Raw genomic sequence first — 14,907 nt, 5'->3', positions numbered from 1 at the left:
TGGGCTTTATGATGACGGGCACCGCCTGCACCGACGGGGTGAACTGAGACTGTGCAGGGTTGTAAGTCCTTGCTGTTGATTGAAACACAGAGAGAAGAATGTAAAACCAATCAATCATGTACACACATGTCTCCCTACTGGAGAGTAAAGCCTATGGTCACATATTAGAATTGGTGGGTGCATGGTTCATTTTCTAAAAGCTCAGTTGTGTCAAATCAAGACAGTCTAAAAAGATTAGCCTTCGATGTGACACTGTATGTGAGCTCAATTGGGATCTTGTTCCACATCATCAATTCTTCTGTGTGTGTGTGTGTGTGTGTGTGTGTGTGTGTGTGTGTGTGTGTGTGTGTGTGTGTGTGTGTGTGTGTGTGTGTGTGTGTGTGTGTGTGTGTGTGTGTGTGTGTGTGTGTGTGTGTGTGTTTGTGTTTGTGTGTGTGGCAACTACCTTACTGGTCAGTGCCACTGAAAATACAACTTTTAGAAAATGCTCCCACTCCTATTCTTCACGTACCACTCTTTTTGCTCCAGGCCTGGTCTCGACTGCCTTGGTCGTTGGTCATGCGCACCACCTGGTGGACAGGATCGGCCACACTGCGCTGCACTTTCTCACGGTTTGGCTCCGCATTCTCCTGACTGAAGCTCACTTTGCTGGCCTGGAGACGCTTACGGGCCCAGTTCTCGAATCCCTCTTCGCACTCGGCTCTTCCACGGGCCTGGCGGTGGAATCGCTCACCTCCTCCACGGGTCTGGCGGTGGAATCGCTCACCTCCTCCACGGGCCTGGCGGTCGGATCGCTCGTCTCTTCCACGGGCCTGGCGGTCGGATCGCTCGTCTCTTCCACGGGCCTGGCGGTCAAAACGCTCGTCTCTTCCATGGGCCTGGCGGTCGGATCGCTCGTCTCTTCCATGGGCCTGGCGGTCGGATCGCTCGTCTCTTCCATGGACTTGGCGGTCATATCGGTCAACTTCTCCATGAACCTGGCGGTCGAATCGCTTGTCTCCTCCACGAGGACCCCTGCTACCTCCAGGTCCTCCGAAGCCCATGTGGGCCTTTGTCGGCTGTTGTGTTGGATTCATGTTTGAATGCTCTGAGGTACGTGGCAAACAACAAAATATAAAGGATCGATGGACTTCACAAATTCTCTGAAAATACTTTGGCTTTCCCTTCTTCTGAGTATGTTTGAGAGTAGTCTCCCAAACTATGAAACACTTGTAATGCACTGGAACACGAGTCAAATGACTGAGATACTCATCTATCTCCTTTTTATAGTCTCAATCCTTTGATGTGGCTTTCACATTCATTTGAATTCTTCCTTTCATCTTCTGCTACTGTCATCATCCTATCATCTCCCTTTCATCTTCATATGGTGTCGCTCCTATCAACTTTTTTCATCATCCTCTCCTCGTCCTTTCATCTTCATAAGGTGCCTCTCCCATCCACTTTGCATGGGACATACAAAGTGGATGGGAGAGAGTGGATGTTCATGTATATTCCTAGTTTTTTAGGATTTTTTCAAAAACGGTTAAAGATGTAAAAGAAAAATCACACAGCACTCATCTCATGAACAGGCTGCACGTTTTGTACAGTTACATTCGAACAGTTCAAATTGGTAAAAGATTGCAGGAGCGGCAGAATAACAGTAAATATAATATCAATAATAATAAGTGCTGTGGAAAATAACACATTAATTTAACTGATTTGAAATGCTTAATTTGTTCAAAAAATGTATCGCAACATAGTTATATTGACATAGTTTTGTTTACTTCAGGGTTTGTTTGACACAAACAGAAGAGGAGCCAGAGGACGACTGAGAAATGTGTGTGTGTGTGTGTGTGTGTGTGTGTGTGTGTGTGTGTGTGTGTGTGTGTGTGTGTGTGTGTGTGTGTGTGTGTGTGTGTGTGTGTGTGTGTGTGTGTGTGTGTGTGTGTGTGTGTGTGTGTGTGTGTGTGTGTGTGTGTGTGTGTGCATGGCCTGTTTAAGAAGGGTACTCCTCGCTTTACCAGTGCACATGAGAGAGCAAGTGTGCATATGCTGAGCAGAGCTAGCAAGAAGCTGTACCTAAAAGCAAGTTGCCAATAAATACAATTCGTGTTCATCTCAGAAACTCTCAGAGTCCCATTTCCTGCTTTCCTGGCTGTGAGGCGAGGGAGTTGACCCCGCAGTAGAAGTTTGTCTCGCCTATATCCCCTATGTTGAAACATATTGCCGCGCTGTAGTGCGCATACAGGGACCAGGAGACGTGGGAATGCTCAGGCGTGTCTTTATTTGAACCACACCGAACATGGCCTGCTCCAAGGGGTGTGCTCACCAGCCACCCCTATATCTCAAACACGTATGCATAGATAAAAAAAAAAAGATACAGACCAATGGGTATTCAGTCAAACATATTTATTTCTTATTTGAAAATATGGTGTCTGCCAACTTTTAACATTTGTGCACATGAGTACGTCAATATCCAAACATGAAAATTAACATGGGCCTTTCTTAATTTTGCATCAATGTTCAACAACTTCTACGCACATAGAAGTCCAAGATCCAGGGAAGAGGACTGAAATGGAAAGAGCAAATGTTACATCTGGTTTATTAAAGTCAAAGTCAAAGTCAGCTTTATTGTCAAGTGTGCTAATATGCATGACATACAGCACAGATGAAATTTCAGTCCTCTTGGACCCACAGTGCAAAAGGGCATGCAACAATAGTATTAAAAATAACAATTTAAAAATATTTACAATATGTAATCATATAGACAGTAAAATGACAAAGTATGGGTATAAAATAGAATAAATAGACAGTAACAGTGAACGGTTGAATTGTAATGTCCATTTATTATTGGCAATTATTGACATAATGGAGGTTATGTCCCTGGAGGTTACGGGGGTTTGTTTGTCCTTGCATTTCCTGGAGTCTGATCGCACTCCACTAAACAAGCTTTATGCTCTCTCAGTCTTCTTCCTTTTCATCATCCTCACTTTCCCATCAGCATCACTTCTCTCTACATTGCATTGGAAGAGCCACTTCTGCTACACCTTCTCACCTTCTCTTCAGCCTCCATCCATTCATCAACTGCATTTCAGTTTTCTGTCACTCTTTTTCCTTTCCAATGAGGGTGAAAGGACGTGGTAATGAAAGAACTGCAGGAAACAAAATAGTAGAGCAAGGTCAAACTATACCTTCACTCCTCTATCTCTCTCCTCTCTGTCTGCTTCCTTCACTCACATTTAATCACTTACTGAGGGGCCTGCTTTGTTTATTTCTATAGAAAGAAAAACAATCTTTTCTCAAGCTGAAAAAACTGAAGAGCATTAGTACCATTAAAAAATGAATGAGTCAGTCAGTCAATTAATTATTATATTGCTTCAGCGATCCCTAACTTTAACTTGATTGTACTTGAACACACCGACTGTGAGGCCGTCTCCACTAGGAGTAATCCCACTCAACAGTTTGGTAGGTTCCCTCATAAAACAGTCTCCCGTACCTGCAGACACGCCTCGGTGAAACATGTTTTGCAGAAGCGTTCTTCAGACACAGTGGCTGGATCTGGAAACAGAGTTGATCACCCCTTACCTCCTTTTAGCTGTGACTGAGCATGTGAATAATTCATAAAGGAGGACTGTCGTCGGCGGGAGCAGAGCGGCAATATCAACACTGCCTTAACCTTGAACTGCAGCCACAGGTTTCTATGGAATTCAATTACATCACCAGAGGAAGATTTTATGGGCTGTGTGAGCCGATACAACACAAAGTCAATGAATTGCGTAGCACCAATAGAAGATATCAAACTAAATGTAGAAGCTGTTCAGATCGTAACAGAGATAGATTTAAGTGCAGCTGGCTTAACATGCCAAAATATCTGTAAAGACAAAGCACCGCAGGAGAGTCTGCATTGAGTGGTTTTATTTACAGATTGAACGGTGGCCCAGAAGGGCCAACAACACAACACACCAACAAAGAGCCACAATGTAAGGGTGCAGCAGTCGGAGAGCAGTCGCTGTTTCGGGGGGACCATATTTTCTGATTGACTTGGGACCGGAGGGGAGAGCAGTTTCTGACATTAAGCAGTTTAATGAGACGTAAGTAAAGTGCTGTTGCATGATTAATGTTGTTATGTGTTTTCAGATATCAGCAATGTTGATCACTGTGATGAAATTGTCATATCGTTGTGTGTGTGCTCTTTCATCCATCATTTGGTTCCGCTTTGGTTCCGTCAGAAAAAAATGGTCCCCCGGAAAACAAAGCCTGTTCTTCCAGACGGAGTATTGGGATAATTTAATGAATATTCAGTAAATTGATTTGAATTGAAATATTTTATTGTCACTGTTAGAAAAAACAGTCCATATTGAAAGTCTTTGATTCCAACATAATGATTTAAATAATCATCACGGGAGCAACGATCTCTCACTTTACATTATAACCAATTAATTCAACTATATTACTTTCATTGCCCCTAAAGTACTAGTACTAGTACTGTTGCGTGAGTAATGTCGTTATGTGTTTTCAGATATCAGCAATGTTGATCACTGTGTTTATATTATTATTATCCATACTTTATGGTTAACAGTACTAGTACTAGTACTTTATGGGCAATATTAAAGTAATAAGAAAGTGATCAACATTGCTGATATCTGAAAACACATAATGACATTAATCATGCAACAGCACTTTACTTACGTCTCATTAAACTCTCCTTAATGTCAGAAACTGTTGTCCCCTCCGGTCCCAAGTCCGTCAGAAAATATGGTCCCCCGGAAACAGCGACTGCTCTCCGACTGCTGCACCCTTACATTGTGGCTCTTTGTTGGTGTGTTGTGTTGTTGGCCCTTCTGGGCCACCATAGTTGGTCGAGGAGGAGCCTGGAAGAAAAAGTGAAAGACAGAATTCAGTCGGATGCATTAAAATACAGAGCAATCAAAGGTTCTGGGAGATACCACAAAAGGCACTTGTGCACTCGTGACAACAAGGCCTGACTCCACTGTGCCTTACCTTGTCTTTTAAACATTTCCATTGTGCATTAGTACCTGGAACCTGGTACCTGGTACTTTCGAACACCGATCTTTCGAATAACAATCACAATGAAATAACTCTTTTATATACAAGACTTTGAAAGAGAATTGACAAATTAAGTTCCTCTAGTTCTAAATTAGGCTGAGTTTGGATCGATGTATATTCTTACTTCTAAATTTGGAAATAGATGCTATAGATGCTGTATTTTATTTAGTGGGTTCGGAGTAAAGGGGGATGAAGACTTTTGTAACGCTACACTTTTCAGTTTGGTGTTTGAAAAACACTTTAAACCCATGAATCATATTCCTTCCACTTCACGCTGTGTTCGTCTGTTCGAAAAAAGAAAAAAAAAATCAATTTACATTAGAGGTTATAATGTGACAATATGTGGAAAAGTTCAGGCCTGATCAATACCTTTACAAGCCAGTGTGCCGCCTGCTTCTTCAGTCGCTCTGTGCTGTGAGAAAAGAGGCTGACAGTGATGTGTTCCTCCTCTCGGGCTGAGTGACATGTTTTGTTCCGTGAACCGGATATAGTGATATAGTGAACACAACAGGACTCTCTGTCCATGTCATCCCGCAGAGGAATCAATGCTTTCATGCATTATGGTGACTTTAGCTTTAGCCTTGGAAGCCCCCCGGGGTGTGCTAAACAGCACACAGCTTCAGCCGGGATGAATTTGGCTTTTTGTGTTGAAAATATGGGATATGAAGGTTGAGTCACAGTAAAATGAAGATGAGGAGAAAATACGTCAGAGTTTGGAAACCTTGATGAAACAGCATTTTAAATTGCATGCAGGGTTTTGTTATGTTTGTTCTAATTTAGAAGTTTCATGACTACATTTTTTAAGAGGGGATATATTTTGGCATGTTTTGCTGTTTTTCAACTCCCTGGTAATTTCGGAGTGTTTGTAAGTGTTTCAGATCGTCATGCTTCTTCAGTAGTTTCCGCTCATCTCGAAGCTCCTGGCGAAGCAGCAGGTCGTCTGTCAAGGTCAATGAGTGTCCTGTCCACATTGACTGAAACTGTCTAGGGAAGATTTTCTCTATGTTCCCTCACTTCTTCCTCTGCTTTCCTCAACGCTGTACTCTTCCTGTGTGGCGAAAGGTCGGCTGCAGACTAATGGATAGAGTCTGGAACAACAGACACAATGTGGAACAGCATCATTAATCTCTATTATATTCCCAGGAAAACATCAGGACCCTGCAGTGGCAGCAGGGGAGCTCTCGGGCACTTTAATAAAGCAGCAAAGCTTTCCAGATTTGTAGTCTGAGGAAGAGTCATGAAGATCCTGAATACACAAAATGCATTGAAATAAACCAGCAAGACATAAAAGTGATTAGGAACGATGACAAACAGTAACACAACTGGAACACGGAACTACAACTCAGAACCATGGCAATGACCAAACAAAGTGTCTCATTTCTCACAATCCCCTGCACCGCTTCCTCAGTACACTGTGGTCGCTTCGGTATGTCACTGCTGCTTCTGCTGCTACGGTATGTATGTCGTATGTTCCTGTTAAAAGCCATTTATACAGATGTACGGCGGGCAGGTCAATGCTGTATGCAGGGAAACTCCTTCTTATCTCTCTTTGTGACCTCTGAGACGTGGCTTGGACTGTTTTTCTTCCACGCTGGAATACGATACAAGCCCATTCCTCTACTTGTCCCATGCTGGCTACTGCTGTTGACAATGCATCAAAGCAGATGCCAATTCCTAACTCGGCAGACTGAACCGATTCAATCTAATCTGACCCCTTGCCTTTGGTGTGTGGGTTGTTTTCCTTGACTTCCCACACTGAGTGCTTTGCGTTCAGCATTGGGAATACATCATTGGTGACAACACACTAACAATTTCTATTCATTTTCACCCCAGGATGTTTTATAAACTCATTTCTAAACTGATTTTCAAGAACTACAAAATTGCAAATCCTCGCTCCCTCGAGAAAGGCGCAGAAAGCAGATTTCCCCTGTTACCATAGTAACAAGACAGGAATAACCTGGCCTCAGGTGCAGGTGGTAACAGGTGAAGGATTCCTCCACACTTGCCGGTTTCTCTGTCATCTTTCACCTGCCTCGTCTTCCTCCTCATCAGCCACCTCAGATTTCTTCCTGTGTCCTGCAAGGTATCGGTTCTCTCCATCATCCTCTCCCACAACCTCAGGGTCCTCCAGCTAATAAAGGCTACCGTTGCTATGGAGATATGGGAAACGTTATCTCCATTATTGAAATTAAGTTAACATCTCCAAGTACAGTTCTCAATAAAACAGTGGCAAAGTGTGGCAAATTCCGCAAATAACCTCACGTAGGTTTGACATCAAATCTGCACATCACAGACACGCAGATCACAGACACACAGCAGTGATGCATCTTATCTTATCTTATCTTAAGTTTATTTTGGGCATGTGGGCACCAGTGAACTTATTTAAACCATAACAACAAAATTACATACAAAAACAAATAAAACAAATCAACATAATGAGCCAAAATTCATTAGTTCTGTACTGGTCTCACAAGCAGATAAGTTAACCAGTCAGTTAAACACAGAGTTCAATAAATCCAGTGCAAGCCGGGACTTCTATTTGGACATTTTACCGAATCACAGTAAACTACAACAAAACATAACAAAATATACATGTCTCAGGTATACATGAAAGGTGATAAAACAGGTGAGTATAACATACGGTACTGTATACACCAACAGGTAAGTAAATGGTTCTAAGTTTTTTTTCTTGCCCTTGTCCTGTTCGGCAGCTTGGGCAGACAATATGATGTAATTGAGAGCAGCAGTTTGCTGCCTTTATTAGAAGTTGGCATGGCTGCCGTACATGACCAGGGACCGGGGACGCTCAAAGAGAGAGAGAAGAGAGAAGATTGAGGGGGAGAGAGAGAGAGAGAGAGAGAGAGAGAGAGAGAGAGAGAGAGAGAGAGAGAGAAAGAGAGAGAGAGAGAGAGTGGGGAGGTAGGAGGATGGATGGGGGACAACATACAATACCGTCGGGCCCAGTCGGGCCCAGCTGGAGGACAGTCACCCTCCCACCCCCCAGGAGCCCCTTTCCCACCCACTCACCCACCCAAGGACATTTACCGGTCTGAAATGCTAAATCACAGATGTACTGTATGTCAGTGGCTCTGAGATCCCCTCAATGACCATTTTAACAGTTTCCATGTCTATTCCATTACAATCTGTGGATGCTCCAAGGGCTACCTCCTGAAAAGACTTCACTACTAACTGGAACTTGTAAGAGGGAACACATATGTCCTGTCCTAGCTTCCCTCCACTGGCTGGCCGTGCATTCTAGAATTCAAAGTTCCTTTGATTTGTTTTTATATCTTTGAATGGTCTGGCCCCGCCTTACCTCTCTGAGCCGCTCCGCCCCTACACTCCTGTCAGGTCAGCTGATCAGCTGAGACTGAGACTTCTTAAGATAGAAGTCGTGCAGTGGAGGCTTGAGAAAATAATTCAAAGAACAACACACTTGAAACTAAGTTGAGTTTTTGTCTCTAACCTGCCGATTACCAAACAAAGCAGCTCTGTCATTTGTTTCAGTGTTGCTGTTCATTCCACAAACAGTCAGAGGAGAAACCCACCAATAATCAATTAACCCACTTTGTTTTCTTCATCAGTGATGGGGCTTTGATGAGGATTTGTGATTTGTTTAATTTAGGCTTTAATTTAGTTACAGCCTGATTTCGTTCATTTTTGCTAAGGCTAATTTGCTTTATTTTGCATTTATGCTGATTTTTTTGGTTTACTTTTTTGCTAATCTACATCATTATTTATAGTTTGATTCTGTGATTCTATTATAGTTTGATATTGTTATTCTGTAATCTGTTTTAGCATAGTTTGTGGTGAGGTGCTTGAGAAGCAGAGGAGCTGAAAGAAACAAACAAAAAAAAAACCACTCTTTCCACACTCTTTCATAGAAATGCTGATCAAAGTCTTTTCTGCACTGGAGAAAGTTGATGTAACATCAGTGCAAGACAGTTCACCAAGTCCTACAGATGGAGTAAAGAAGGGAGCTGGGCGAAGTGAAAGCCTGACAAGCCGATTACTGTGCCTGGTGATTAAAATGTCAGTTCACTTCAAGGGAAATCATCCAGTGAAAAGCAGCATCTTATGTGGGATCACATATTTAATCTCAATTAAATGACTCAGTGTGCAATCGATAGATAGCTCCTTCGATATTCCAATAAAATCAGTACAGTCAGCCTTGCTGCAGTCTTAACTTTGTAATTGCTCATTTCTGTTCTGCAAGTGAGCCTGAGATCAAGCTGCCATTTTTCCTTGCACGGTTTTTCTAATGTCTCGCTTACTTGAGAATATTCTGGAGTGGACTTTGTACGAGTGTGAAATTATTTGACGCTCTGCCAACCCCACGAAGGCTGAGGCGACAGAGTGTCAAGAACTTGGCCCAGATGGGGGAGACCCAAATTCAGGACTCAAGGCGGGAGGACAGTTCAAGGGTTTTATTGAGGGAGAGGTATCCAGAGGGTGAGACGAGGAGAAAAACCACAAAACAGAGCTGAGGTCGGCAACAGGGAGCCAGACAGGAAAACTCTGGGACGTGGTGACGAAGACATACGAACTGGCACGGGAGGACACAGACTAAATACTCTCTGACAAGAGGAGAAAACAACGATGGGAGCACACAGAAGGAGAAGATCATTGGTTAGTTGAAAACACAAGGTGAGGCACACAAGATGGAGGGGCAGGGAGCAGGCGGAGACAACTCCGATTGTAATGCTGGTATGGGTGCTCACTGTTTCCATAAACAGTCCTGGACGTTCTGCAGGGACACACAAGTATCTTTGTCCATTCTCAGCATGTGAGGAGACGCTGCTGTTACAACACAGGCCTGGAGCCCTGTATTAATCCACTGGTGCATCAATACATATTCCTAAATAAAGAGCTAATAAATGCATGACTTGCACGTAATGTGGTGTTTCTGAACTATTCTTCAGTTTCTGATGAGGCATTTTTAAAAACCTGTAATTGTTTTAATATTGTTTTACCTGTAAAGATTTATATAATATATTTGAAAATGACAAAAATACATTTCTCTACGCCGTCATCCACCAGCAGTGTGTGGAGACAGTCCCATACACAGGACATTTACAGTCACACAATTACATTCACAAACACACAGGAATATTACAGTCACCTGCAGAGAGAAAGAGAGAGAGAGAGAGAGAGAGAGAGCTCTGTTCTTTGTTGGGTTTGACCTTTCACCTCTATGTTATAATTAAAGGAGCCACGCAGCCTTGAAGGCAGACTGGCTTTTCCTGTGTGACTCATTATTGAGTGTTTAGAAGTTTGGAAGGTGGAAAATAGAATTAATTTCTCTCCTGCTGCCTCACAGAGAGGAGAGGAGCTCCAAAATATTCCTGTGCTGATATCTTGGGGCTTTAGAAAAACTTCATCCCATTGAAAATCTGTGTTTTCCAAAAGACTTTCAGCTCAGATATAAGATATCATCAACATAACAATCAGATCTGTGTGCTATGTATTGCTTTTTCTTGTCCACAACTGCATTGCTGCTGTTTTTCACTGCGCTTAACGCATAATAGAGTTGAAGGCTTGAATTTTGAAAACAATGAAATGGAACCTGGGAGGGTGAAAGACACTGTAACTGCACTTCATACATTTGGATGACGGGATAGAGTGGAACCTTACTTCGCTCTGAGGAAGGCTGCAGCTGCAGCCGAAACATGTCCGCAAGGTAAAAACGTTTTCCCTGCATTTATCTGTCGTTTAAAAAAAAGAACTCAAACTCCACGTAGTCAGAACGACAAAATGAACATAATCCAAGGAATAAATAAGTGTCGTCTCGAGATACAGCGATTTGTCCTATGATATGTCCTTTGTGCTACATCCTACTACCATGGCCATTTACAGCATATGAAGTGCATTCACTCTAAAGGTATGTTACGTTTCTGTTTACACAACACTCATCTGCTGGAAAAGGTTTTCTATTCTTGCTTTTGCATCAGAAGAGTCATCGGTGAAGACAACAATGTGTCAATAACAACCACCTTGCACACAGCAACACGACTCACATTGTGAGCCAGAAGCCTGGAGGACAGGCCCTGATAAGCATATCCAGGATCTCTCTCTGTTTCCTGGGTTGACTTATCAAGACACACATGGTCCTAATAACCTTTACTACAATGTGGTTTTGGTTCTGGTCGTGGAACACTGAACCAGCTCTATACTCTCGAGGTGCTCCAGGGTTCATGGGAGTTCACCCAACCAGTCCACATGTGTTTTGGGGATCTGGAGAAGAAGGCGTTCGACCATTAATCCGAGGCCACGGTTCTTGACTGGAAAAGGGTGGCTTGCCCCCGTCAGGTCGGTGGAGAGACCTTGGCCCAAGTGGAGAAGTTCAAGTATCTCGGCGTCTTGTTCATAGAGTAGGGGGAAGATGGAGCGATGGAGGCGGATTGGTGCAGTTATGTGATCATTGTATCGGTCCATCGTGGTGAAGAAGGAGCTGAGCCAAAAGACGAAGCTCTCGATTTACCGGTCGATCTTCGTTCCTCCCCTCACCTATGGTCACGAGCTGTGGGTCATGACTGAAAGAATGAGATCCTGGATACAAGCGGCTGAAATGAGCTTCCTCCGTAGGGGCTGAGCTCCTCACCTTTAGAGAGAGGGTGAGGAGCTCAGTCACCAGGGAGGAGCTCAGAGTAGAGGAGCCGCTGCTCCTCCACATCCAGAGGAGCCATGCAGCTGAGGTGGCTCGGGCATCTGTTTCAGATGGACGCCTCCCCCAGGGAGGTGTTCCGGGCATGTCCCTCCGGTAGGAGGCCTCGGGGCAGACCCAGGACACGCTGGTGGGACAATGTCTCTCGGCTGGCCTGGGAACGCCTTGGGGTGCCACCGGAAGAGCTGGAGGAAGAGTCTGGGGCGAGGGAAGTCTGGGAATCCATCCTTAGAGACCCCGGATAAACAGTAGATAATGGATGGATGGAATATATTTCTTTAAAAATATATGTATTTGATTTATTACCCATTGTTGTTGTTGTTGTTGTTGTTGTTGTTGTTGTTGTTGTTGTTGTTGTTGTAATGTAATGTAATACGTGCATGCAGACAGACCTACAGATTGATAAATTATTTGATTGATTTAACAAAACACTAAATTGTTGTGGCACTACAAATATGCACATTTGAATCAAAAAATGTAATTAAAGAAAAGAAATTCCATAAAAAATTATAATGTGATTTACTGTATTTATGTTCATCTGCTTGACTACAAGCTTCACAAAAGTGGTTTTCTGTTCATATGCTGCCGTGACTCAGTGATACAGTTTTAAAAACAAGCATTAGTATTAGTATTAACAACGGATTCATTTTTCAGGCGAACTGTGGCAACACTGGCGACTATTGCGTTGTGTGTTACAGTTTTTCTCCATTGGTTTAGCTCATTTCTTGAAACAGAAATTACATTCTCAAAACAACATGGACAACCCTCCAAACCACTGGGCACTTCTTCACAACAGATTTCAAATTCTCATTCCTTTCAACAAATTGCAAATGTCTTAGCACACTTTGCAAATGATTGATTACAGTTGCCTACAGTTAGCACAATTACCAATTGTATATATCTTGCTGATCTAAACTAACTGTTGATTGCCAGTCAAATGGTTTTACTCTCCAAAACATGTCAGCATCATTTCATTGTGTCAGCCATCATATGCACAAGAGTTCATTCAATTGTAAAAATTAGTCAGGAGCATAATACCATGTATAACATCACCTTACATGATATGAAGATCTTTTGCTGATTGATAAATTGACTCAGGTGAATCTAGTACTTGACTAATAAAGGGGGTGTGTAACACATCTCAGAGAATATTAGGTGTGATGTGGATGAAAATCTGTGGCCAGACAGACAGCAGAGAGAGGACGACCATGAGATTGAGGATGAGGAGGACGACCATTGAGGTGGAGTTACTGGTGTGAACGATATTGCATATAATTTTCCTTTTTTTGTGTTGATGTGTTTACAGTACAGTATATTTTGCTGTATACATTTTCTTTTTACTGTGATGTTTGGCAGTTACTTTATGTTTGTGAATACAAATACAGTAACAATTTCCATGACAGTGTAGGTCCATCATTTTTTTCAGTTTGATACAGTTTGATTTCTGGTAGCTAGACAAAAGGCATCAATTACAGTCACCATTCATTGTCAGTGAATGGTCTGGACCAAGATTGAAATGTGACATAAGTGATATTTCCATGGTCCACTGCCATAGTGACACAACATCTAAACATTTTGACCAACAGTGCTTACACAATGCCAAAGAGACTTTGCATTTTGGGGCCATTGACTATTTATATGAGAAAATGGCTTAGTTTTGACACATGAGTTAACTGTTTTTGGAGAGATATGACCTTTTGCAGGTGAGCCATGGTGTTGTGCTGAACCATCCAGGCTATTTTGGCAAATGCATGTAGAGCTTGGAGAATGTCATTTCTGTTTCAAGAAATGAGCCAAAGCAATTGAGAAGGAAACTTGTGTTTGGGGGCCTTGACTATTTATATGAGAAAGGGACTTAGTTTGAAGCATGAGTTAACTGTTTTGGGAGAGATATGACCTTCTGCAAGTGAACTATGGTGTTGTGCTGAACTGTAAGCCTGTTTTGCCAAATGATCTTACAGTTTTGAGAATGTAATTTCTGTTTCAAGAAATGAGCCAAACCAATGGAGAAAAACTGTAATAACTCAATAAATAAAAGGTAAGCGTTTATAGCATACATATACTTGAAAACGTTCTCATACGAATAAATAAGTGTTAAAACTACAGTGATGTTGTTGTGAAAGACGTCACTGCAGATCTCTGATCGCTTGTTTCGGGTCCCAGTTTTGTGTTCCGGCTGATACAATACTTTAATTCTAAAATAGTTAGTACTTCAGAAATAGGAGTGGAATATTATGTTTCGTTTATCATTTTTGCATTTTAAAGGCCAGGATGGCCCTGTGGGCCTGTGGGCAACAAAACAGGAGAGAAGGCTGAAAAACTGCATGAAGTTTGAATTAGCTGTGAACAATTCAGATGGATTTTCTATCATCATAGACTCTCGATCGAAGCTGTTCCAGCTGAAAACGATCATGATTTTGTCCGAAACACACTAAAATTCAATAAACAGAATCAAAACATCATATTTGTAAGAATCTGTGAAACCTTTTTTATATCATAAAGGAGTTTTCTCAAGTTTAATTCATTTTCATTGCAATAAAAACACACACACTAAAATGCAGTACATTAAACTGTGTATTTTTTTGTAGGATGGCTTACAGGTTTGTTGCTGTGTGTCAGTGAGTTTAGTTCTGCCTGCTATGGACAGAAGAAGCCTCGTGATCCGTGGTGAGTAATGATCCACCGGGAAGAACGTGGAACCAGGCAGCAGCAGCTCTATTATCCAGCTGTGTTTAGGATTCGCTGCTCAACTCTTGTTTGCTCCATGCTACATGTGGAGAGTCTGATTGGAAGGACTGGAACCTGCTGCATGGCGGCTGTGTGTGTGTCAGCTGAATGTGAAAACCTTTAATCAGATTTCAGGCTCTGTTGATGGACTTTTCCTCCCATCTTGTGCGAGGAGCATGCAGGGAATTCGAAATGAATCATTTCGCTGTCAAGTGCATCTGAAATGGGGGAAAAAAACAAAAAAGATCTGTGCAGCTAATATGCAAACATAAACTGTGCTGCTGCTGCATGAAGCGTTTCCTCATCTGTGAGGAAAGTCGACTGTCTTATTATTGACAGTGATGTCAGGGGAAATATTCCTTCTCTGTGGGTGCATAATGACTGGAAATCAAAGTCTCTCTGTGGAATATTCCAACCACACATGTCTCATAAATGCAAATAGTGAGACACGGCCAAGTAATGATAAGTAT

The sequence above is a fragment of the Blennius ocellaris genome (assembly GCF_963422515.1).
Source record: "Blennius ocellaris genome assembly, chromosome: 17".
Taxonomy (NCBI): Eukaryota; Metazoa; Chordata; class Actinopteri; order Blenniiformes; family Blenniidae; genus Blennius; species Blennius ocellaris.
The sequence above is the reverse complement of the archived record's forward strand: the minus strand, read 5'-3'. Positions refer to the sequence as shown.